This window comes from Cherax quadricarinatus, chromosome 1, assembly GCF_038502225.1.
Source record: "Cherax quadricarinatus isolate ZL_2023a chromosome 1, ASM3850222v1, whole genome shotgun sequence".
NCBI classification, from domain to species: domain Eukaryota; kingdom Metazoa; phylum Arthropoda; class Malacostraca; order Decapoda; family Parastacidae; genus Cherax; species Cherax quadricarinatus.
In genome coordinates, this window is record NC_091292.1 from 45,809,873 (window position 1) to 45,835,258 (window position 25,386).

At 40.3% G+C, this 25,386-nt stretch overlaps 1 protein-coding gene across 3 annotated transcripts in view; it reads right to left on the reverse strand.

The window, feature by feature from the left end:
• The window catches only part of LOC128687803 (zinc finger protein 271-like), a 50,075-nt gene extending 24,902 nt beyond the window's left edge, over window positions 1-25,173 (reverse strand). Inside the window, exon 1 of one of the 3 annotated variants that reach the window (XM_070082108.1) lies at window positions 24,956-25,173. The gene's annotated coding sequence lies outside the window, so the exon portion shown is untranslated. Of the gene's footprint in view, window positions 1-7,486; window positions 8,574-24,654 lie in introns of those variants that run through there. The other 2 variants (XM_070082102.1, XM_053775372.2) reach the window with 2 other exon arrangements.
• Window positions 25,174-25,386: the final 213 nt, after the last annotated feature.

Sequence of the window (25,386 nt, forward strand, 5' to 3'; positions counted from 1 at the left end):
AAGGCACCATGCACGGAGGTACCTTACATTCCTCACACATAAACCGAGTGTCTTTGTTGCCGTCGTTTTGTTTGTGCACAGACAATGCATCTCTTCTCAGCAAATTTCTTATGAGTTGAAGGAAGCTGTATTATGAAATGATCACCTTCCCTCCTCAAACGCTTGGCTATATTCTGAGGAATTCGAGGACCTTGTTGTATAGCAGGTGTTGTTACCTGGTACTTCATTATGAGTTGTCTTACAACAGACAAACAAAATTCACCATACGGTGGTCTGTTGCCAGTCTTTATTTGGTACATATTACAGTGGACCCTCGCCTAACAACGGTATCGCATAACGTTAAATCCGCCTAGCGATACATTTTAACGCAAAAATTTTGCCTTGGCTAGCGCTAAAAAACTTGCTCAACGCGATTTGTTCGAGACGCGTCCACGTGCACCCTGAGCCCACCTCACTTGTTCCGTGGGTGCCAGTGTTTACAAGCCAGCCACCGCGGTCGCATCCAAGCATGCAATCGGAACATTTCATATTATCACAGCCTTTTTAGTGATTGCACCTGCAAAATAAGTCACCATGGGCCCCAAGAAAGCTTCTAGTGCCAACCCTACAGGAAAAAGGGTGAGAATTACTATGGATATGAAGAAAGAGATCACTGCTAAGTATGAAAGTGGAGTGCGTGTCTCCGAGCTGGTCAGGTTGTACACAAAACCCCAATCAACCATCACTACTATTTTTTATTATTATTATTATTTTTTTATTATCACACTGGCCGATTCCCACCAAGGCAGGGTGGCCTGAAAAAGAAAAACTTTCACCATCATTCACTCCATCACTGTCTTGCCAGAAAGGTGCTTTACACTACAGTTTTTAAACTGCAACATTAACACCCCTCCTTCAGAGTGCAGGCACTGTACTTCCCATCTCCAGGACTCAAGTCCGGCCTGCCGGTTTCCCTGAACCCCTTCATAAATGTTACTTTGCTCACACTCCAACAGCACGTCAAGTATTAAAAACCATTTGTCTCCATTCACTCCTATCAAACACGCTCACGCATGCCTGCTGGAAGTCCAAGCCCCTCGCACACAAAACCTCCTTTACCCCCTCCCTCCAACCTTTCCTAGGCCGACCCCTACCCCGCCTTCCTTCCACTACAGACTGATACACTCTTGAAGTTATTCTGTTTCGCTCCATTCTCTCCACATGTCCGAACCACCTCAACAACCCTTCCTCAGCCCTCTGGACAACAGTTTTGGTAATCCCGCACCTCCTCCTAACTTCCAAACTACGAATTCTCTGCATTATATTCACACCACACATTGCTCTCAGACATGACATTTCCACTGCTTCCAGCCTTCTCCTCGCTGCAACATTCATCACCCATGCTTCACACCCATATAAAAGCGTTGGTAAAACTATACTCTCATACATTCCCCTCTTTGCCTCCAAGGACAAAGTTCTTTGTCTCCACAGACTCCTAAGTGCACCACTCACCCTTTTCCCCTCATCAATTCTATGATTCACCTCATCTTTCATAGACCCATCCGCTGATACGTCCACTCCCAAATATCTGAATACATTCACCTCCTCCATACTCTCTCCCTCCAATCTGATATCCAATCTTTCATCACCTAATCTTTTTGTTATCCTCATAACCTTACTCTTTCCTGTATTCACTTTCAATTTTCTTCTTTTGCACACCCTACCAAATTCATCCACCAATCTCTGCAACTTCTCTTCAGAATCTCCCAAGAGCACAGTGTCATCAGCAAAGAGCAACTGTGACAACTCCCACTTTGTGTGTGATTCTTTATCTTTTAACTCCACGCCTCTTGCCAAGACCCTCGCATTTACTTCTCTTACAACCCCATCTATAAATATATTAAACAACCACGGTGACATCACACATCCTTGTCTAAGGCCTACTTTTACTGGGAAATAATTTCCCTCTTTCCTACATACTCTAACTTGAGCCTCACTATCCTCGTAAAAACTCTTCACTGCTTTCAGTAACCTACCTCCTACACCATACACCTGCAACATCTGCCACATTGCCCCCCTATCCACCCTGTCATATGCCTTTTCCAAATCCATAAATGCCACAAAGACCTCTTTAGCCTTATCTAAATACTGTTCACTTATATGTTTCACTGTAAACACCTGGTCCACACACCCCCTACCTTTCCTAAAGCCTCCTTGTTCATCTGCTATCCTATCCATCTTACTCTTAATTCTTTCAATAATAACTCTACCATACACTTTGCCAGGTATACTCAACAGACTTATCCCCCTATAATTTTTGCACTCTCTTTTATCCCCTTTGCCTTTATACAAAGGAACTATGCATGCTCTCTGCCAATCCCTAGGTACCTTACCCTCTTCCATACATTTATTAAATAATTGCACCAACCACTCCAAAACTATATCCCCACCTGCTTTTAACATTTCGATCTTTATCCCATCAATCCCGGCTGCCTTACCCCCTTTCATTTTACCTACTGCCTCACGAACTTCCCCCACACTCACAACTGGCTCTTCCTCACTCCTACAAGATGTTGTTCCTCCTTGCCCTATACACGAAATCACAGCTTCCCTATCTTCATCAACATTTAACAATTCCTCAAAATATTCCCTCCATCTTCCCAATACCTCTAACTCTCCATTTAATAACTCTCCCCTCCCATTTTTAACTGACAAATCCATTTGTTCTCTAGGCTTTCTTAACTTGTTAATCTCACTCCAAAACTTTTTCTTATTTTCAACAAAATTTGTTGATAACATCTCACCCACTCTCTCATTTGCTCTCTTTTTACATTGCTTCACCACTCTCTTAACCTCTCTCTTTTTCTCCATATACTCTTCCCTCCTTGCATCACTTCTACATTGTAAAAACTTCTCATATGCTAACTTTTTCTCCCTTACTACTCTCTTCACATCATCATTCCACCAATCGCTCCTCTTCCCTCCCGCACCCACTTTCCTGTAACCACAAACTTCTGCTGAACACTCTAACACTACATTTTTAAACCTACCCCATACCTCTTCGACCCCATTGCCTATGCTCTCATTAGCCCATCTATCCTCCAATAGCTGTTTATATCTTACCCTAACTGCCTCCTCTTTTAGTTTATAAACCTTCACCTCTCTCTTCCCTGATGCTTCTATTCTCCTTGTATCCCATCTACCTTTTACTCTCAGTGTAGCTACAACTAGAAAGTGATCTGATATATCTGTGGCCCCTCTATAAACATGTACATCCTGAAGTCTACTCAACAGTCTTTTATCTACCAATACATAATCCAACAAACTACTGTCATTTCGCCCTACATCATATCTTGTATACTTATTTATCCTCTTTTTCTTAAAATATGTATTACCTATAACTAAACCCCTTTCTATACAAAGTTCAATCAAAGGGCTCCCATTATCATTTACACCTGGCACCCCAAACTTACCTACCACACCCTCTCTAAAAGTTTCTCCTACTTTAGCATTCAGGTCCCCTACCACAATTACTCTCTCACTTGGTTCAAAGGCTCCTATACATTCACTTAACATCTCCCAAAATCTCTCTCTCTCCTCTGCATTCCTCTCTTCTCCAGGTGCATACACGCTTATTATGACCCACTTCTCGCATCCAACCTTTACTTTAATCCACATAATTCTTGAATTTACACATTCATATTCTCTTTTCTCCTTCCATAACTGATCATTCAACATTACTGCTACCCCTTCCTTTGCTCTAACTCTCTCAGATACTCCAGATTTAATCCCATTTATTTCCCCCCACCGAAACTCCCCTACCCCCTTCAGCTTTGTTTCGCTTAGGGCCAGGACATCCAACTTCTTTTCATTCATAACATCAGCAATCATCTGTTTCTTGTCATCCGCACTACATCCACGCACATTTAAGCATCCCAGTTTTATAAAGTTTTTCTTCTTCTCTTTTTTAGTAAATGTCTACAGGAGAAGGGGTTACTAGCCCATTGCTCCCGGCATTTTAGTCGCCTCATACGACACGCATGGCTTACGGAGGAAAGATTCTTTTCCACTTCCCCATGGACAATAGAAGAAATAAAGAGGAACAAGAGCTATTTAGAAAAAGGAGAAAAACCTAGATGTATGTATATATATATGTATGTGCGTGTCTGTGAAGTGTGACCAAAGTGTAAGTAGGAGTAGCAAGATATCCCTGTTATCTAGCGTGTTTATGAGACAGAAAAAGACCAAGAAAACGGCAATCAAGGAAGCTGTTCTTGCCAAAGGTGCAACTTTGTTTTCGAAACAGAGATCGCAAGTGATAGAAGATGTTGAGAGACTGTTATTGGTGTGGATAAACAAAAAACAGATAGCAGGAGATAGCATCTCTCAAGTGATCATATGTGAAAAGGCTAGGAAGTTGCATGATGATTTAATTAGAAAAATGCCTGCAACTAGTGGTGATGTGAGTGAATTTTAGGCCAGCAAAGGTTGGTTAGAGAGATTTAAGAATTACACTGACTATTACACTGACAATGTTGTGAAACACTTTATGAATGTCATAAAGGAATGGGAGGTACAGGCCTCTATGGACAGATTTGTTGTGCGACAGAGGTCCAGTGACTCTGAAGCTGGTCCTAGTGGCATTAAAAGAAGGAGGAGGATTCCCCTTCTTAACATTTACACCATTCATGCTCTCCCCTCCTCCCATCCCATCAATCATCACCAGATCTTCAATAAAGGTAAGTGTCATGTAACTGTGCATGTCTTCTTCAGTTTGTGTGTATTAAAATTAATATTTCATGTGTTTTTTTTTTTTTCATACTTTGGGGTGTCAGGAACGGATTAATTTGATTTCCATTATTTCTTATGGGAAAAGTTAATTCGCCTAACAATAATTTCGCCTAACGTTGAGCTCTCAGGAATGGATTACTATCGTTAGGCGAGGGTCCACTGTATGAGCATTGAAATGTCCATGAGATGGAAGAAAAGTTTCATGTACCACTTGTAACTCTTACGAACACAATCAACAAAGCCAATCTGCAAGTCACATTTGTCAACCAAGTGCATGTTTTGTGTATAATCAATCACTGTCACATGGCATTGGCAGTAAACACCTGCACATCATCACCACGAGCACCTGCGTTGAACCTGGGCATACATTTACGATTAGAATGCACTGTGCCACACATCTGTCTTGTTCACTCGCAAGAAATCACTGAGTAAAGGGCTTGTGTACCAGTTATCAATATATATAATGTATGCCCCTTACCAAGATAAGGTGCCATCATGCTTCTCACTACGTCACCTGAGATACCCAATAACATCCTGGTATCTTTCAATGTTTTACATCCAGTGTATACAACAATATCCAATACCAGGCCACTGTCACAGTCACAGAGTACAAACAGTTTTATACCAAAGTGTTTCCTCTTGCTCGGTACATACTGCTTGAATGACAGCCTACCTTTGAACAAAATCAGAGACTCGTCAATTACAAAATTCTTGAATGGGTAAAAGTACTACATGTTGAACTTTTGTTTGAGATACATAAAAACATTTCTAATCTTGTATAACCTGTCACTTCTGTCAGGCCTGGTTTTGTCAGAGAAGTGCAACATACGTAACAGTAAAATAAACCTGTTCACTGGGATGATTTCACTGAAGACCGGGGTAGAAATTAGCCGATCTGTGGAGCAGTATGCCTTTATATTATGCTTATAGACATGAGGCATAAGCATTATTGTTGCAAAAAGCAAATACATTTCTGCAACAGTCGTCTCTTTACACAGGTGTAGTCTTGACTGTGGTGATATGATTGTATTTGCCATAGCGTACTCAAAATACTTGTTACTTTCCCTGACAATAGTTTCCATCAAGGGCTGGTCAAAGAATATTTCAAAAAATTCCAGTTCATTGGCCGTGGTTCCAAGGGGACAAGTAGGTAGACTTCCACTTTGAGTCACAAAATTGGGGTTTTGCTGCCAATCCCAGATATGGTTTGCTGGTGGATAGTGGACATCATATGCTGGTGGATAGTGGACATCATAGGCTGGTTGTGCGGGTAGTTGTGGTGGGCTGGTGGCTGATGCTCAGCTTTGTCCTTGAACTGAGGAGTCAGCAGCATGGGTCCCAGCCTGGGCTGGTGAGTCACACATGGCTGTGGCACTACCATCACCACTACCATCATCACTACCACCATCTACTGATGCCTGTGGTCTATTCATGCCAAGTGTAGCCACATCATCCTTACTTTCACTGTCTATTCCTGGTGTAGGGCCACAGGATGTACTCCGGGATGTACTCCGTCCCCTGGGCACTGCATAGGGTACACTACCCGAGCGCATGCGGTGGCGTACATACCGACGCTTCACTGGTGAATATGATTCCTCACTATCACTACTCGAATGATTGTCAAGAGCAATAAAATCACAATCCACGTCACTATCATCATCATTACTGAAGTCAGAGGCCTGGCCACGCGAAAATAACATTTTTCCCTTGTGATGAGGCACAACTGACCGTGACTGAGGAGGGCCCACACCAGAGATAGAAGGTTGAGGACCGTCAGGGTTTTCTGTGCTATTATCGATATCCTGGTCATTCCTTTTGGTCACTAACTGATCAAAGCCAAAGAATTCGTCTTCATTTCCACTTCCATCAGTGTCAGAACTATCAGACAGGAAGAGGAGAGTCCCAATTTTCCTTGGAGTGAGAGCTGCCTTGCGACGAGGCATGGTGAACAAAGGTAACTGAGCCGGCGTTCCCACAATGCTATGTGGGTGCCTAGAATTTTTGTTTACAGTGCACACCCACCACACAAACCCATTCTCTCACATGTAGGCCTATGAGCGTTTTCACGCTAAATTTGACGCTGCTAGAATTTTGGCATAGATCTACGGTTTGGACACTGAATGTGAAGCCGTAGATCTACGGGACGGACCCTGAAAGGGTTAATTGTGCATGTCTTAAGTTTGTGTGTATTAAAATTAATATTTCATGTGGTAAATTTTTTTTTCAGACTTTTGGGTGTCTTGCACGGATTAATTTGATTTTCATTATTTCTTATGGGGAAAATTAATTTGCCTTATGATAATTTCGGCTCACGATGAGCTCTCAAGAATGGATTAATACCGTAAGGCGGGGGTCCACTGTATTATTCATTTCGGCATCTTTATTATGGTTCTAAGGTATTTATCGTGTTACTGATGTCAATTTGGAATAAATGTGATAGATAACCTTTATTACTAATATTAGCATAATTACACAACATTTTATTAGCACTACGATGGTAATAATAATAATAATAATAATAATAATAATAATAATAATAATAATAATAATAATAATAATAATAATAATAATAATAATAATAACAATAATAATAATATATTAATTTATAATAATAACAATCACTCTGGAGTGGTTTAAATGTCAGCTACCAAACCTGTACAAAATACGTATGACATGATTATTATTATTATTATTTTTATTATTACCATCAACGTACCTTGTTCACTGAGTTTAATCATTCAGGTTCTCCTACAAGTCTGTATTTTATGCTATATAAGACTTGGGTTATGGAAGCAGGCAGTGCGGCGTCTCAGCATCAAGAATCTCAGTCTCCTTCCTACAACCGCTAAGTACACTAGCTTTCACTGTCTCCAAGACTACATATTTGTACAAATTTGTACTTTACTGTGCATCCCATAGTACAAGATGTCGGCAAAAAGGAAGATCTTGACTTCACCTAAAAGAAGCGCCAAGAAACAAAGGAAGACTCTCAATCTTGAGGTGAAAATGAGGATTATAAATGAGTATGAAGCTGGTAAGAAAGTGCAAGTGATAGCTGATGACTTGAAGCTGGTGCATTCTGCCATTCCCACTATCTTGAGAGATAAAGATAAAGAGGTAGCGAAAGCACTGACAGGATTTCAAGCCATAATAACTAGGCAGTGGAAAGGCCTTGTTCATGAAATGGAGAAATTACTGGCAATCTGGTTTGACAATCAGATACAAAAAAGAATGCTGATGAGCCTTTTAATTATTCAAGCCAAGGCTTGAAGGATGGGTGGAGCTATACGAGAGGGAGAAGGTGTGATGGTCTCTCAATAACTCTATGTTCACCAGGGCGTGTGGAGATGTGACTCATGGCACTATAAAATATTGTATAATTATACTATTACTTCAATAAAGGTTATCTATAAATCATATTTATTCCAGAATTTTTTTTTGATTAACACATCAGCTGATTCCCACCAAGGCAGGGTGGTCTGAAAAAGAAAAACCTTCATCATCATTCACTCCATCACTGTCTTGCTAGAGGGGTACTTTACACTATAGTTATAAAACTGAAACAGTAACACCTCTCCTTCAGAGTGCAGACACTGTACTTCCCATCTCCAGGACTCAAGTCCGGCCTGCTGGTTTCCCTGAATCCCTTCATGTATGTTATTTTGCTCACACTCCAATAGCACGTCAAGTATTAAAAATCATTTGTCTCCATTCACTCCTATCAAATACGCTCATGTATGCTTGCTGGAAGTCCAAGCCCCTCACACACAAAACCTCCTTTAACCCCTCCCTTAAACCTTTCTTCGACTGACCCTTACCCCGCCTTCCCTCCACTACAGATTTATACACTCTCTAAGTCATTCTGTTTCGTTCCATTCTCTCTACATGTCCGAACCACCTCAGCAACCCTTCCTCAACCCTCTGGATAATAATTTTGGTAATCCCGCACCTCCTCCTAATTCACATCACACATTGCCCTCAGACGTGACATCTCCACTGCCTCCAACCTTCTCCTCACTGCAACATTCACCACCTATGCTTCACACCCATATGAGAGTGTTGGTATAACTATACTCTCATACATTAACCTCTTTGTCTCCACAGACTCCCAAGTGCACCACTCACCCCTTTTTCCCTCATCAATTCTATGATTCACTTCATCCTTCATAGACTTATCTGCTGACACGTCCACTCCTAAATACAGTGGGCTCTCAGTTAACGATGCTATCGGATAGCGATAAAATCGGATACTGATGTGTTTTTGCGTCAAAATATTGGCTCGGCTAACAATGAAAAACTCAGTTAAGGACATTCATCCCGAACGTGTCCATGGGGCATGAGCCCATGTGCAAGGTAGTGTGCCATTGTTTACAAGCCAGGAAGGATGATTTCACGCATACATGCGATATATTTTGTATTTTCCATTGTTTTTAGTGCTTGTAACTGCTAAATAAGCCACCATGGACCCAAAGAAAGCTTTTAGTGCCAGCCCTGTGATAAAGAAACACAATAAATTTCAAGAAAAAACTCATAGCAAAGTACCCAAGTGGAGGAAGAAGAGAGAGGGGAGAATGTGCCTTCTGCAGTGATTCAGTGATTCTATGATATGTACGATACTAAAGCAGCAGGTATCGATAAAGGCTATAGTGCCAGCCAGCGATAAAGTGTAGAATTAACAGTGTAGCAAGTAAGTTAAGCGAGTAAGTGATAGAAAATCGACACGAAAGTAACTCTCCAATGTTGTTGCATGTGTATCGGGCCAATGAACATACACCGGCTTGCTACGTATCTTCCACCGACCTAAACCTATGCCAGCATCTCCTCCATCAAACTAACTAATTAAACTAACATGTCCTCCAAGGTAAGTGTAAATATAAAAGTGTAAGTATAGAAGTAAATATAAGTGTAAATATAAAAGGACCCCAATGGAAATAAGTCACTATGACTTTTTTTGGTTATCCTAGGTACTTTACACATATGCTGCTATGTATGATAATCTATGTACGTAACTGTATTCGTGTATACCTGAATAAACTTACCTACTTATTTATAAATTAAAATTTAAATATTTCTCATTTATAAATTAACCCTTTCAGGGTCCACAGGACCTCTCAGAGACTTGTTCTCAGGGTCCCCCAAATTTCAAAAAAAAAAAAAAAAAAAGATAGAGAATCTTTTCCCGATCATAATGACACAAAAAGTATGAAATTTGATGGAAAACTTACGGAATTATGCTCTCGCAAAGTTAGCTGTCTCGATGATGTTTGCGCATTGGCGATTTTTGCCTACTTTGAGCCCTATTTTTGGCCAATTCCAATGTACTAGTCAACAAAAATCACAACTATTTTGCTAAAACTGCATTTTTTTTATCGAATGAGTACACGAAACCACCAATTTATCGATTTTAACTATCCAATACAGTGGTCAGAATTTAGCAATTTTGCCAATTTCACACAAATTTCAAAAGATGCCAATTTCCAAATAGAGTCCAGAATAAACAAGAAAGACATTCCTGGCACTAAAATAACATTTCCTCTGTTCATTAGTCATGTCCCCACGCCCCTCTTAGATTCTTTTGCTTTCCATTTTGAATTTTTATTCTCACAAAAAAATAGAAGATTTATTGTTATGCAGACCACTGCATTAGTGTAGATATGGTATAAATAATATCGGCACACTTGTGAAAGAATATTAGACTCACCAGTTGATGTATATTGGACGTTAACCATGATTGGTTTACTTTTGAACTTTGGTAAAAATCGAACATTTCTGCGACTTTGAGCTCAATTTCAAGGTACTTTTCATTGTCAAACCAGTCAAAATCATCTCAATTTCTGTAATATGTCTTCCATTCTATACAATGAGACCAGGAAAACTAGAATACAACAATAAACACCATAGGAAAATACAGTGCAAAGTCGCTGTTTTAATCCAAAAACACAAAGTTTTTTTTTCTCATTACGCACTGTGTGCTGCAGGATTTTTTTATACTGCACACACTGACCACATAGACCCATTCTTTCATATGTAGGCCTACCAGCTTTCTCTCGCTAGATTTGAAGGTGCTTGAATTTATGCATACTAGTACGGCATCAACCCTGGCGTGCAAGCCGTACTATTACGGCACCAACCCTGAAAGGGTTAAAATGTTAATATTTCTTATTTATAAATTAAAGTGTAATTTTTATTATTAATACACTGGCTGATTCCCACCAAGGCAGGGTGGCCTGAAAAAGAAAAACTTTCACCACCATTCACTCCATCACTGTCTTGCCAGAAGGGAGCTTTACACTACAGTTTTTAAACTGCAACATTAACACCCCTCCTTCAAAGTGCAGGCACTGTACTTCCCATCTCCAGGACTCAAGTCCGGCATGACGGTTTCCCTGAACCCCTTCATAAATGTTACTTTGCTCACACTCCAACAGCACGTCGAGTATTAAAAAACATTTGTCTTCATTCACTCCTAACAAACACGCTCATGCATGCCCGCTGGAAGTCCAAGCCCCTTGCACACAAAACCTCCTTTACTGCCCCCCTCCAACCTTTCCTAGGCCGACCCCTACCCCACCTTCCTTCCAGTACAGACTGATGCACTCTTGAAGTTATTCTATTTCACTCCATTCTCTGTACATGTCTGAACCACCTCAACAACCCTTCCTCAGCCCTCTGGACAACAGTTTTGGCAATCCCGCACCTCCTCCTAACTTCCAAACTACAAATTCTCTGCATTATATTCACACCACACATTGCCCTCAGACATGACATCTCCACTGCCTCCAACCTTCTCCTCGCTGCAACATTCATCACCCATGCTTCACACCCATATAAGAGCATTGGTAAAACTATACTCTCATACATTTCCCTCTTTGCTTGCAAGGACAAAGTTCTTTGTCTCCATAGACTCCTAAGTGTACCGCTCACCCTTTTCCCCTCATCAATTCTGCGATTCACCTCATCTTTCATAGACCCATATGCTGACATGTCCACTCCCAAATATCTGAATACATTCACCTCCTCCATACTCTCTCCCTCCAATCTGATATCCAGTCTTTCATCACCTAATCTTTTTATCCTCATAACCTTACTCTTTCCTGTATTCACTTTCAATTTTCTTCTTTTACATACCCTACCAAATTCATCCACCAACCTCTGCAACTTCTCTTCAGAATCTCCCAAGAGCACAGTGTCATCAGCAAAGAGCAACTGTGACAACTCCCACTTTATGTGTGATTCTTTATCTTTTAACTCCACGTCTCTTGCCAAGACCCTCACATTTACTTCTCTTAAAACCCCATCTATAAATATATGGAACAACCACGGTGACATCACACATCCTTGTCTAAGGCCTACTTTTACTGGGAAATAATCTCCCTCTTTCCTACATACTCTAACTTGAGCCTCACTATCCTCATAAAAACTCTTCACTGCTTTCAGTAACCTACCTCCTACACCATACACCTGCAACATCTGCCACATTGCCCCCCTATCCACCCTGTCATACGCCTTTTCCAAATCCATAAATGCCACAAAAAACTCTTTAGCCTTATCTAAATACTGTTCATTTATATGTTTCATTGTAAACACCTGGTCCACACACCCCCTACCTTTCCTAAAGCCTCCTTGTTCATCTGTTATCCTATTCTCCATCTTACTCTTAATTCTTTCAATAATAACTCTACCATACATTTTACCAGGTATACTCAACACACTTATCCCCATATAATTTTTGCACTCTCTTTTTTCCCCTTTGCCTTTATACAAAGGAACTATGCATACTCTCTGCCAATCCCTAGGTACCTTACCCTCTTCCCTGCATTTATTAAATAATAGCACCAACCACTCCAAAGCTATATCCCCACCTGCTTTAAACATTTCTATCTTTATCCCATCAATCCCGGCTGCCTTACCCCCTTTCATTTTACCTACTGCCTCATGAACTTCCCCCACATTCTCAACTGGCTCTTCCTCATTCCTACAAGATGTTATTCCTCCTTGCCCTATACACAAAATCACAGCTTCCCTATCTTCATCAACATTTAACAATTCCTCAAAATATTCCCTCCATCTTCCCAATACCTCTAACACTCCATTTAATAACTCTCCTCTCCTATTTTTAACTGACAAATCCATTTGTTCTCTAGGCTTCCTTAACTTGTTAATCTCACTCCAAAACTTTTTCTTATTTTCAACAAAGTTTGTTGATAACATCTCATCCACTCTCTCATTTTCTCTCTTTTTACATTGCTTTGCCACTCTCTTAACCTCTCTCTTTTTCTCCATATACTCTTCCCTCCTTGCATTACTTCTACTTTGTAAAAACTTCTCATATGCTAACTCTTTTTCCCTTACTACTCTCTTTACATCATCATTCCACCAATTGCTCCTCTTCCCTCCCGCACCCACTTTCCTGTAACCACAAACTTCTGCTGAACACTCTAACACTACATTTTTAAACCTATCCCATGCATCTTCGACCCCATTGCCTATGCTCTCATGAGCCCATCTATCCTCCAATAGTTGTTTATATCTTACCCTAACTGCCTCCTCTTTTAATTTATAAACCTTCACCTCTCTCTTACCTGATGCTTCTATTTTCCTTGTATCCCATCTACCTTTTACTCTCAGTGTAGCTACATCTAAAAAGTGATCTGATATATCTGTGGCCCCTCTATAAACATGTACATCCTGAAGTCTACTCAACAGTCTTTTATCTACCAATACATAATCCAACAAACTAGTGTCATTTCGTCCTACATCATATCTTGTATACTTACTTATCCTCTTATTCTTAAAATATGTATTATCTATAACTAAACCCCTTTCCATACAAAGTTCAATCAAAGGGCTTCCATTATCATTTACACCTGGCACCCCAAACTTACCTACCACACCCTCTCTAAAAGTTTCTCCTACTTTAGCATTCAGGTCCCCTACCACAATTACTCTCTCACTTGGTTCAAAGGTTCCTATACATTCACTTAACATTTCCCAAAATCTCTCTCTCCTCTACATTCCTCTCTTCTCCAGGTGCATACACGCTTATTATGACCCACTTATCGCATCCAACCTTTACTTTAATCCACATAATCCTTGAATTTATACATTCATATTCTCTTTTCTCCTTCCATAAGTAGTGTCATCTGCAAATAAAATGGGTTTAAGGAGATTAGATGCATTTGGGAGGTCACTGATGTAAATGAGAAAGAGAAGTGGGCCAAGGATACTCCCGGGTGGAACTCCAACAAGAACAGGTTGTATAGTGTAAAGTAAAAGGACATATATGCAACTAATGTGACATTTTATTGTGGCAGCATTTCACTCTCCAGGAGCTTTATCAAGCCATTGTTACAAACAATACATGGACACACACACAACTTCCTACAAGACTGCCTGGCCAAGAAGGTGGTCCCTAGAGCTACTCCTATGCAACTCTCCAACTCCAAACACCCTTGCTCTGCAGCTACTCAAGCTTACTTAACTGAATGTGCCAAAGAACTTTCTAACATCGCTAAGGAAACCTTTGAAACTGCAAGGAATATGAGCGCCAGTCTTCAGATTGACCAACACACTGCTGAGCATATTCTCAGCACTGTCACTACAACCAACCTCCAACAGAAGATCAAACTCAATCGCAAACTTCAGTACCTCTGCTCTAACAGTCGATGGAAGGAACTGGGACAAGAATCCCTGATAAACAACCTATCATCATGCACCTTAACTGACTACGAGAATCAAGTGCTGAGTCTGGGTCTAAAATTTACCACTAACATATGAAAACTGCTCAACCTAGTTACCAGAAACCACAGACAAAGTGACAGTAACTTCCAGAAGGGTTATATACAGGGCATTCTCCCTGTAGCTTTATGTGAACCTTCTACTAATCTTCCAAGATGATATATCAATGTCCTTAAGGACCTTGCCAATGATCCAAATATTATCGTCACCATCACCGTCAAAGGAGGTGGAGTCGTCATACTCAACACCAGTGACTACAACACCAAAATGATGGGCCTTTTGAATGATCAGTCTACATATGAACCCATCAGCACACAACAGTGGGAGACACTCACCATGGACTTTGTATACAAAAGCAGACAAATACTCAAATGCACTAAAGAAGGGAAGAAACTTCTGTACTTGATACCTAGCAACCCTAAACCAGCACACATGTATGGTTTACCCAAGACCCATAAACATAATATTCTTCTCAGACCTATTACATCAGGTATAGGCAGTGCACCACACAAACTAGCCGGAGTTCTTGCCAAACATCTTTCCTGCCGTCTAAGGACCATAATCCCTGTTCATCTTAAGCATTCAGGCAACCTTCTCAACCGCATCAGAAACCTCTCCATCCAAAACAAGAAACTTAGTAGTCTGGACGTAACTTCCCTCTTCACTAAAGTACCCACCACACAAGCCATTGACGTTCTACGACATAAAGTCAGTCAGGACCTTAACCTTCCTCTACCTCCCAAAGATTTTGTCGACTTGATTGAACTCTGCATTAATTTCAATTGCTTTTCTTTCAATAACAGGCTCTACATACAAATCTATGGCATGGGAATGGGGTCCCCTGTCAGTGCCGTCTTAGCCAACTTGTACATTGAACACCTGGAAGCTAAACACCAGAGGTGTCATTAGGGGGGCAGGGGGGGGCACCCCGGGTGACACCATTTAGGGGGTGACACCAAAGAGCCTCTAAAGAAGGTGACACTAAGAACATAAGAAAGAAGGAATACTGCAGCAGGCCTGTTGGCCCATACTAGGCAGTGCTGCAGTTACATTAGAGAAAAATCCTTTGTTTCTATATAGCCTATTATATGATTACAGAGTACAAATAGGCCTATATAGGGAAAATCAATGACGCTATATGATAAACTACGATAAATCAATAATTTTATTCATGATTTTTGGAAAAACCCTTAATCGCCCTGGCATCACTATGATCAGTCATCAGTGACGTAACATACTGTGTCTGCTGCACCGCCTACGAGTGAATTTGGTCCAGGTGGTGTATATGTGTCTGCTGCACCGCCCACCAGTAAGTTTGGTCCAGGTGGTGTATATGCGGCTGGGTTAAGCAGACAAAGGGTCAGGTAATTATCATATTTTGAGCTTTACTTTTGCTTGAATATCAAAATGGTATACAATACCGACAGGTTGGTAGGTAAGACACATAGGCAACTTTATTCCGAAATAAAGTTGCCTAAATGTTGCCTTTACTTTTGCTTATTGGTGATATCAGTCATGTTCATGAATCAAGATATATGAACGGGTGAGAACTGACATTCATGAAATGTTGAAATAACCGTGGTATGTAAGAACATAAGAATGGAGGAACACTGCAGAAGGCCTACTGGACCATACAAGGCAGGTCCTTATCAAAACTACCTCTACCCAAAGCTTTCCCACCACATGTATAAGAACATAAGAATAACTACAACTACTACTACCTCTACTTGTACTACACCTCACTCAAAGCCTATATATACCCTCTGTGTCCATGTATTGTTTGTATCAGCTTGACAAAGTTCCTGGAAAGTGAAACGTTGCCCCTCTCTACTTTGTATTGGACTGAACAAGCCATTGTGTGGCAAAACGTTTCCTTAATAAAGATTCCCATATGTTGCATAAGTGTCTCAATCTTCAACTTGTCAGTTTTCAAACCATTTATCACAATAGTGAATGTATATGCCACTGTACATAGGCTTGTGCTACATGGAAAAACCAAAACCTGTATCTGAGAGGTGGATATTAACATCAAGGAAAGGAAGCAAGGAATTAGATTCCCACTGAAGATTGAGACACTTATACAACATAAGAACATAAGAAAAAAGGAACACTGCAGCAGGCCTGTTGGCCCACTTTGTATTGTACTGATGAAGCCACACAGTGGCTAGAGTCATGAGGCCAAAGAGCAAAGATGTCATCTACATACACAACTTTCCTTGTATGAGTGAATATCAAAATGGTATACAATACCGACAGGCTGGTAGGTAAGACACATAGGCAACAGTTAGGCAACTTTATTCCGAAACATTTTGCCTACACAGTAGGCTTCCTCAGTTCTTCAGTCGAGTACAGAAATTAGGCAGGAGCAGTAGAGATGTGAAGACGATGTAATCAATCCATCACCCTTGAAGTTGTTGATTTGAGGTTGTCAGTCCCTCAGCCTGGAGATGTTCTGTTCCATAGTCTGGAACTATCTGTTGCCTATGTGTCTTACCTACCTTTCTTTGTATGAATCTTAGTCCTGGCTTTGCCTATGTAGATGCCTTCCTTTCCCATTACATTGTAAAATGCTCCAAACTTCAGAACACCCGTGACTTAACCTGATTCTTTTTTCCCCCTTCTCCTTTCCTCTTTCTCCTTTGGGTTTTCTTTCTGCTGCCTTGGGTATTTGGTCCATTATTATTATTTCCCCCACTCCGTGTTTTTGTTCCTGCCTTTGGTGGGCCCCTAGCTCCCTTGCAGTGCTCCTCTTTCTTAGTATTTGACTCGCTCCACTATACTACTACTACCTCTATGACTACCTCTCTTCCTCCTTTCCTACTACCTCTCTTGTCCCGTCCCTGTCTGTTGGCCTATATATACTGCCTCCTCCTCTGCTTTCTGTTAATGTTTATTCGTTCGTGCTTTCTGTTAGTGTGACTAAATGTAAATGGTCTAACTCGGACTGAAACGTCATCGTGAGCTCCTCTCTCCTGTGTGCGGGTTATGTGTGTATTGCTCCAGTCATGGTATTGTGCCTTTTTGTTATTTATTGATATCCATTTTAACCATGCATTGTTGTTACCAATCCTTGTGGAGTAAAGCGTATAGGGCCAGGAGGCTTACCAAATAATATGGTACACATAAGTATTACATCCATAATGACCATTATGATTATTTTTTCCAATTCATTGGAAAGTAGGCTTAATTTTTTCTGCTTTGCTCTCATTCTGGTTAGAGTCTGAGTTAAATATCCAAATTAGGTTCTATTGAAAAAATTAATGCAATCATGAAACAACAGTTAATAATAGTTAGTCTTAATTTCATCTGAACTTAACCCACTCATTTCATTTCCTAACTTCATTTCATCCTCAGTAGGATAATAGAATTGGCACCATTTATTTCTTTGTCACCATTAAAAATTACCGAATATTCAGTAGAACCAAAATGGTGAACCTGGCATTCTTTTTTCAGATACAGTGGTCCCTCGATAATCGTAGGGCTCGAGAGTCATAAATTTTGAAAATCATAGCGATATTTTCGTAAAAACATGGGCTCGCTAATCATAGATTGACTCACGAATAGTAGTTCGTTCGGGATGCGTATGCACGCTGTGAGCCGGGGTGGCCTCCCTACCCAGCCAGTGTGGCATTGTTTACCAGTGAGCGAAGGTCCCCTCACTTGCTCCTACGAAATATTTCATAATATTCCATTCATTTTAGTGCTTGCAAGTACTAAATAAGCTACCATGGCTCCAAAGAAAGCTCCTAGTGCCAAGCCTTTGGTAAAGAAGGTGAGAAATACGATTGAATTTAAGAAAAACATCATTGAACAATATGAAAGTGGTGTAAGTGTGGCCGAACTGGCCAGGATGTATAACAAACCCTATACAACCATATGTTCCATCGTGGCCAAGAAAAAGGAAATCAAGGATGCTGTTGTTGCAAAGGGGGTAAATATGCTGACAAAAATGAGATCACCAGTACTCGAAGAGGTTGAGAAGTTATTATTGGTGTGGTTAAACGAGAAACAATTAGCAGGAGAAAGTATTATGATGTTGATTATTTGTGAAAAGGCTAGGCAGTTGCACGAAGATCTGGTAAAGAAATTGCCTGCAAATAGTGGTGATGTGAGTGAATTTAAGACCAGCAAAGGTTGGTTTGAGAGATTTAAGAACCGTAGTGGCATACACAGTGTGGTAAGGCATGGTAAGGCTGCCAGTTCGGACCACAAAGCGGCTGAAAAATATGTGCATGAATTCAAGGAGTACATAGAGGCTGAAGGACTAAAACCTGAACAAGTGTTCAATTGTGACAAAACAGGCATCTTTTGGAAGAAAATGCCAAAGAGGACCTACATTACACAGGAGGAAAAGGCACTGCCAGGACACAAGCCTATGAAAGACAGGCTGACGCTCATGTTCTGTGCTAATGCTAGTGGGGATTTCAAAGTGAAGCCGTTACTAGTGTACCATTCTGAAAATCCCAGAGTGTTCAGGAAAAACAATCTTGTGAAGAGTAAATTGTGTGTGTTTTGGAGATCTAATAATAAGGCATGGGTCACGAGGGACATTTTCGTTGAGTGGTTCAATGAAGTGTTTGGCCCTAGTGTGAAGAATTACCTCCTGGAAAAGAAATTGGATCTCAAGTGCCTCCTAGTAATGGACAATGCACCTGCTCATCCTCCAAACTTGGATGACCTAATTTTCGAGGAGTTTGGGTTCATCACAGTAAAGTTCTTGCCCCCAATACCACTCCTCTCCTCCAGCCCATGGACCAGCAGGTCATTGCAAACTTTAAAAAATTCTACACCAAAGCCATGTTTCAAAGCTGCTTGAATGTGGCCTCAGACACTCACTTGACCTTAAGAGATTTTTGGAGAGAACATTTCAGCATCCTCCATTGCATAACCCTTATAGGTATGGCTTGGGAGGGAGTGACTACCAGGACTTTGAACTCTGCTTGGAGAAAATTGTGGCCAGATTGTGTCGACAAGAGGGATTTTGAAGGGTTTGGGGCTGACCCTGATGAGCCTATGTCTGTTGTTAAATCTATTGTGGCACTGGGGAGTTCCATGGGGGTTGGATGTGAGTTTGGAGGATGTGGAAGACCACAACGAAGAGCTCACCACCGAGGAGCTGCAAGCCAACATATGTTGGCAACATGTACAGTGACAAAGTCTTGGCCCATTTTAGGGAAGTGTTAAAGAGACGCCAGAAACAGAGCTCTCTGGACAGTTATTTTGCGAGACAGGACTCCAGTGCCTCTCAAGCTGGTCCTAGTGGCATTAAGAAACAGAGAAGAGAAGTATCCCCAGAAAAGCAATTGGTACCTGAGGTGTTGATGGAAGGGGATTCCCCTTCCAAACTGTAAATAATCCAATCTCTCCTCCTCCAGTTTTCCATACACTACGAAGAATCGCCAATAAAGGTAAGTGCTGTTAATGTTTCATTCATCATGACCCATTGTATTGTTTATGTACAACATCTATATTTCATGTAAAAAAATTTTTGTTTTAATACTTCTGGGTGTCAGGAACGGATTAATTGTATTTACATTATTTCTTATGGGGAAAATTGATTCGAAAATCGTAGATTTCAACAATAGTAACACCTCTAGGAACAGATTAATTACGATAAACGAGGGACCACTGTAATTTATATAATATCATGCCTCATGGAGTGCATAACTCAAAGAGGCCTGGTGGATGTCAACAAAGGAAGGCAAAAAATTAAAAAGTTTAGCTAATGCGAAAAATGGCTGGGTCTATGGTTCAGTATCTCAGTGTTATGTTACTGATAACACTGATGTCGATTCTGACTCCGACAATGGTAATATAAGCGAGAGGAATGAAGGGAATGAGAGTCTGCGAGAGTTAGCATCGATGTGTGACGTTTCTTCTTGGAAAATTGCAGTTTAAGACCATTCCAGGATTGAAATCAACAAAAGAGGTAGTTATGTTTATCAGAACAAGGATGGCCCTTTTGGTGTTACAAAGAGAAAAAATGCAAAAGGTGATGAGCGTCAGCTTTCTAAAGAATGGTTCTACAAACAGATGCAGAATTGTGACAAAGTTTTGCGATCATAGATAGTATACTCACCAGTCAGTGGGAAATTATACTGTTACTGCTGTAGATTGTTTACCTCTAGTGTTACAAGTATAACATCAAAGTTTGTGACTGGGTTTCAAATATGGTGGAAGCTGAACCCAAAAGTACACAATCGTGAAACTTCTGATGAACACCTACGTTGCCTCGAGAATTGGAAAACCATGGCAACCGGTTTAAGGGTGAACAAAACCACAGATGCAGAAATAATTGTTTCAATGGAAATCCAGAAGAAAAGGTGGAAGGAAATATTGTACAGGTTGCTCCACATTACACTGTTTCTGGCTAAACAGAACTTAGCATTTCGCGGCCACAGGGAGGACGAATTCTCATCAAATAGAGGAAACTTTCTTGAGATGGTTGAATTAATAGCTAAGTATGATCCTTTGCTAAAAGAGCACCTAATGAGACTGAAGTGCAGCTCAAGTGAACACAGGTCATCAGTTTCGTATCTCTCACCAACTCAAAATGAGTTTTTAAGTGTTCTGGCAAATCGAGTCAAAGAGAGACTTGTTACTGATATCAAGAGAGCTGTATACTACAGCGCTATGTTTGACAGTACACCAGATGTGTCACACACTGACTAAATGTCAGAAGTTATCAGGTACGTGCAAATGGAGGATGGAAGAGTTCAAGTGAAGGAAGTTTTCTTGTTTTTTTCCCTTTGAAGGGCAAAAAAGCTGCTGATATCAGTTCTGATATCCTGAAAAAGCTGGAAAGTGATGGACTGGACTTAATGCTGTGACGTACTCAAGGATATGACAATGCTGCCACCATGGCCGGGGTCCATGGAGGTGTACAAGCCATTCTTAAAGAAAAGAACAAGAAGGCAATTTTCAGTGGTTGTGTGGACCATTCATTGAACTTGTGTGGTCAGCATTCTTTTGCCGAGAATTCATCATGTGTAAAATTTTTTGGCAGTCTTGAGTCAGCGTATACATTCTTTGCCTCCTCCACCCATCGATGGGATGTATTAATGGACCGTACTGCAGTCTCTTTGAAAAGATTATCAACAAGATGGAGTTCTCATTACAATGCAGTGAAACCAGTAGCAGAATCTTTCGAGAAATTTGTGGCAGGGATTGAAGCTCTTTGCGATCCACGGGAAAATTTGGATACAAGAGAAGCAGCATAAGGTCTTCTCCCTGCTGTGTGCGATTTCACATTTCTGTGTTATCTGTATTTCTGGTGTGACATACTTCGGGAGGTTGAGCTTGCACAGCAGTACTCGCAGACTAAGGATTTAACTCTTGACAAAGTGGTGGTGAAGCTAGAGGCACTGCAATTATTTTTTAATGAAGGGCGAGATCACATAGTGGAAAATTCAATACAACAGGCACTTATGAAATGTGAGAAGTATGGATTTCCAACAGAGAGAAGAATCAGGTTAAAGAAAAGGATGGCAGGGGAGCAGGCAAGATATTCTGGACTCACTCTACAGGAAGAAAACAAGATGGTGATGTTGGAGTACGTTGATCGTTTTCATAATGAACTCGAGATACCATCAAAAGCAATAAACGATGTGGCAGCCATGTTTGTGGTCATTCAAACAAAGAATCTTGTACAAGCTACTGAAGAAGAATTGGAGGTGATGGATTCAAGACTCACAGTCTTCTATAATGAAATATGCAAGAATGAGCTCATACTAGAAATACCAAGACTAAGGCAGCACCTATAAGCTGCTGATGTTGATCTTGAAAAAGTTAAGCACTGGACTACACTGGATGTACTAACATTCATAGTTGAATGGGATTTCACTGAATCTCTTCCAACTCTGACATTCTGCCTGAGGTTGTTTCTTACTATATGTGTTTCTGTGGCTTCTTGTGAAAGGAGTTTCTCCAAATTGAAGCTGATTAAAAACTATTTCCGGTCCACAATGAGTCGATCCAGAATTTCTGACATAGCAATGTTATCCATAGAAAATGGGTCAGTTGACAGCATTGATTTTGATGAGGTGATAGATGATTTTGCAGGATTGAAGGCAAGGAAATGTATGATCTGATTCACTGAGATGTTACCTGTACTCAAGGTCAGATCGGAACTAGTGTTTCTCTGATATTGCAATGTTTTTCTGTATTTTTTAAGTTTTTTTTTTTTTGGCACTGTTGAAGAATAATAAATGTAGGATGTGTTAGCTGTGCTCAAAGTGATATTTGAGTTTATGTTTCCTCAATATTACTACGATTATTTATTTTATCATTAATAAAGTCACTGGTCATGCAGTAGTGACGTAACTGGAGTTTACTCCTCCCCATCCCCCCGCCCTTGGATTTCATGGGGGTGACACCAAAGATGCCGCCCCGGGTGACACCAACCCTAGCAACGCCTCTGCTGAACACTTCACCAACATCATCCCTTCCAGGGTCACTTTATTATGTTATGTGGATGACGTCCTCATAATAACTCCTAAACGTTTTGATGTGCAGAATCTTCAGGCAAAGCTCAACGCAGTTGAACCGGCTATCCAGTTTACTCTAGAAGAATAATCCAATGACAAGCTACCCTTTCTAGATGTCCTCATTCACAAAGTTGATAGCAATCTAAGATTTCAAGTTTACCACAAACCTACCAACAAAAATAATCTCACCCACTTCTATTCCAGTCAAGATACTAAAACCAAAAGAGGCATAATCATCAGATTTTTCCGAAGAGCATACCGAATTTGTAGTCCTGAGTTTCTTGATGAAGAATGTACTTACATACACCAAACCTTCACTGATCTACATTTTCCTTCCTTTTTCATCAAAGACTGCAAGAAAAGACCACTTCAGATCAAAAATTCTCCACACATCAACACCACTCCTAACAAATTTATAATCCTTCCCAACAGCCAGGATGCACTAAACGTTTCCAAGGTACTCGCACCAACACTAAACGTTTCCAAGGTACTCGCACCAACTAACACTAGCGTCGCCATCGCATCCAGCACTTCCATAACGGATCTAATCAGGAAAAAATTGTACCACCATGAATCAGTCGATGCAGGAGTTTACACTATACCTTGTGGAGGCTGTGACAAGATATACGTAGATGAAACAGCTAGGAACCTTGAAACACACCTCAATGTACACATTAACACATGTAGGAATGATAACTTGAAAAACACCTGCGTACAACACCGGAATTCCACCAAACACCTCAGACGTAAATGCCTTGAATCATCATTAATCACCATTTCTAAAACAATCAAGCAAAATAAAGGCAGCTTCATCATTTCTCAAGTATTAGCAAAAATCCTCTTCAATCAAGTAAACCCTGCCACCACAAAGTCTCTGCTACACAAGAACACAACAGAGAAGAAACACTGAAACAGACCTTCTCATATATTTGTCTAACCTATTTTTATGTTACTCAAGTAATAGCTTTTACAACCTTTTACTCATGTGCAAGTTTATTGTTCTACCATATTGTATTACTACTACTATTACAACTTATGTTACTACTACCACTAGTATTGCACCTCACTCTGAGCCTATACATACCCTCTGTGTCCATATACTGGAGAGCGAAACGTTGCCACAATAAAATATCACATTAGTTGCATTTGTGTCCTTTTACTTTACACATTGTCGGTAATTCTACTAACATTAATACAGGTCGTGTATACATACTGGGTTCTAGTGCTAAGATTTTAGGTAATCAAAAGAGTGTCCTGTAATGTTTGAGTTTTAGGTGCAATAGGTCATGGTCAACTGTATCAAAAGCTTTTTATTAGTCTATGAAAAGTCACAGGGAAAATTAATTTTTTCAACTGCTGAATTTATTAGTTAAAGCATATGTATAATAGCATTATTAGTACTTTTTTTCAGTCTGAATCCAAACTGGCAGTGTTGTGGGATACTAAGTAGGAGTAGACTTGTTTGTGAATTAATTTCTCGAAGATTTTAGATAGTAGAGGCAAGTCTGATATAGGCCTATAGCTGTTCAATTTAGCTGGATCAGTTAAGCTAGATATTGTTGTATAGTTATTTACATCAGTTGTGTCACCAGCTGACTTTATAACTCTTACTTTGTGGATTGTGGTAACTCTTTACTCTCAATATATGTATCAAGCTCACCTATGTATCAGTGAGAAGCATAAACCCGTAGGGGTGACACAGCTTGTGGGAGAGTCAGATGCAAGATAAGTGGTGATAAGTGTAGCTCCTTGGATCAGGATCCCTCAGGGTGATCCAGCTTGATGGATGGTATGTATCTCAAGCGGCGGTAAATCCGCAGGGGCGAGACACAACAAATGAGACAAAATAAGAATCACTCTTTATTTATGGATTCAAAATAAGACAGGATAACTCCAGTTCCTGGGATCAAAATCCGTTACGGGCATAAACGCACCTCAATGGATCACCACCACGTACGTACCACAAGCGGTAAACCCGCGGGGGCGAGAGACAGAGAGACAAACCAAACTTTTCACTGTTTACATGTGTGGTGATGCTGGCTGCACTGTGTTCCAACACTTGCACTTAATTATACAAATATTATATACAACTTCTATGATGTATTATATACATTACTTATAATATACCTCAATCTTGTATGCACTAGTGCGATTTTGTCACATGCTAGGATATGCCTTCAACACTAGTGCAGGGATTTAATAAAAAAAAATTTTAATTTAAGGAAGAGTTTCAGAGGAAGTGTTGACTGGCGACTCCAGCTGTGAATCCGGATTTATTTTGACCCTTCAAGAACCTTATTCATTAATATTTATTATTATTATTATTATTATTATTATTATTATTACTTTTATTGTTATTATTATTATTATTATTATTATTATTATTTTATTA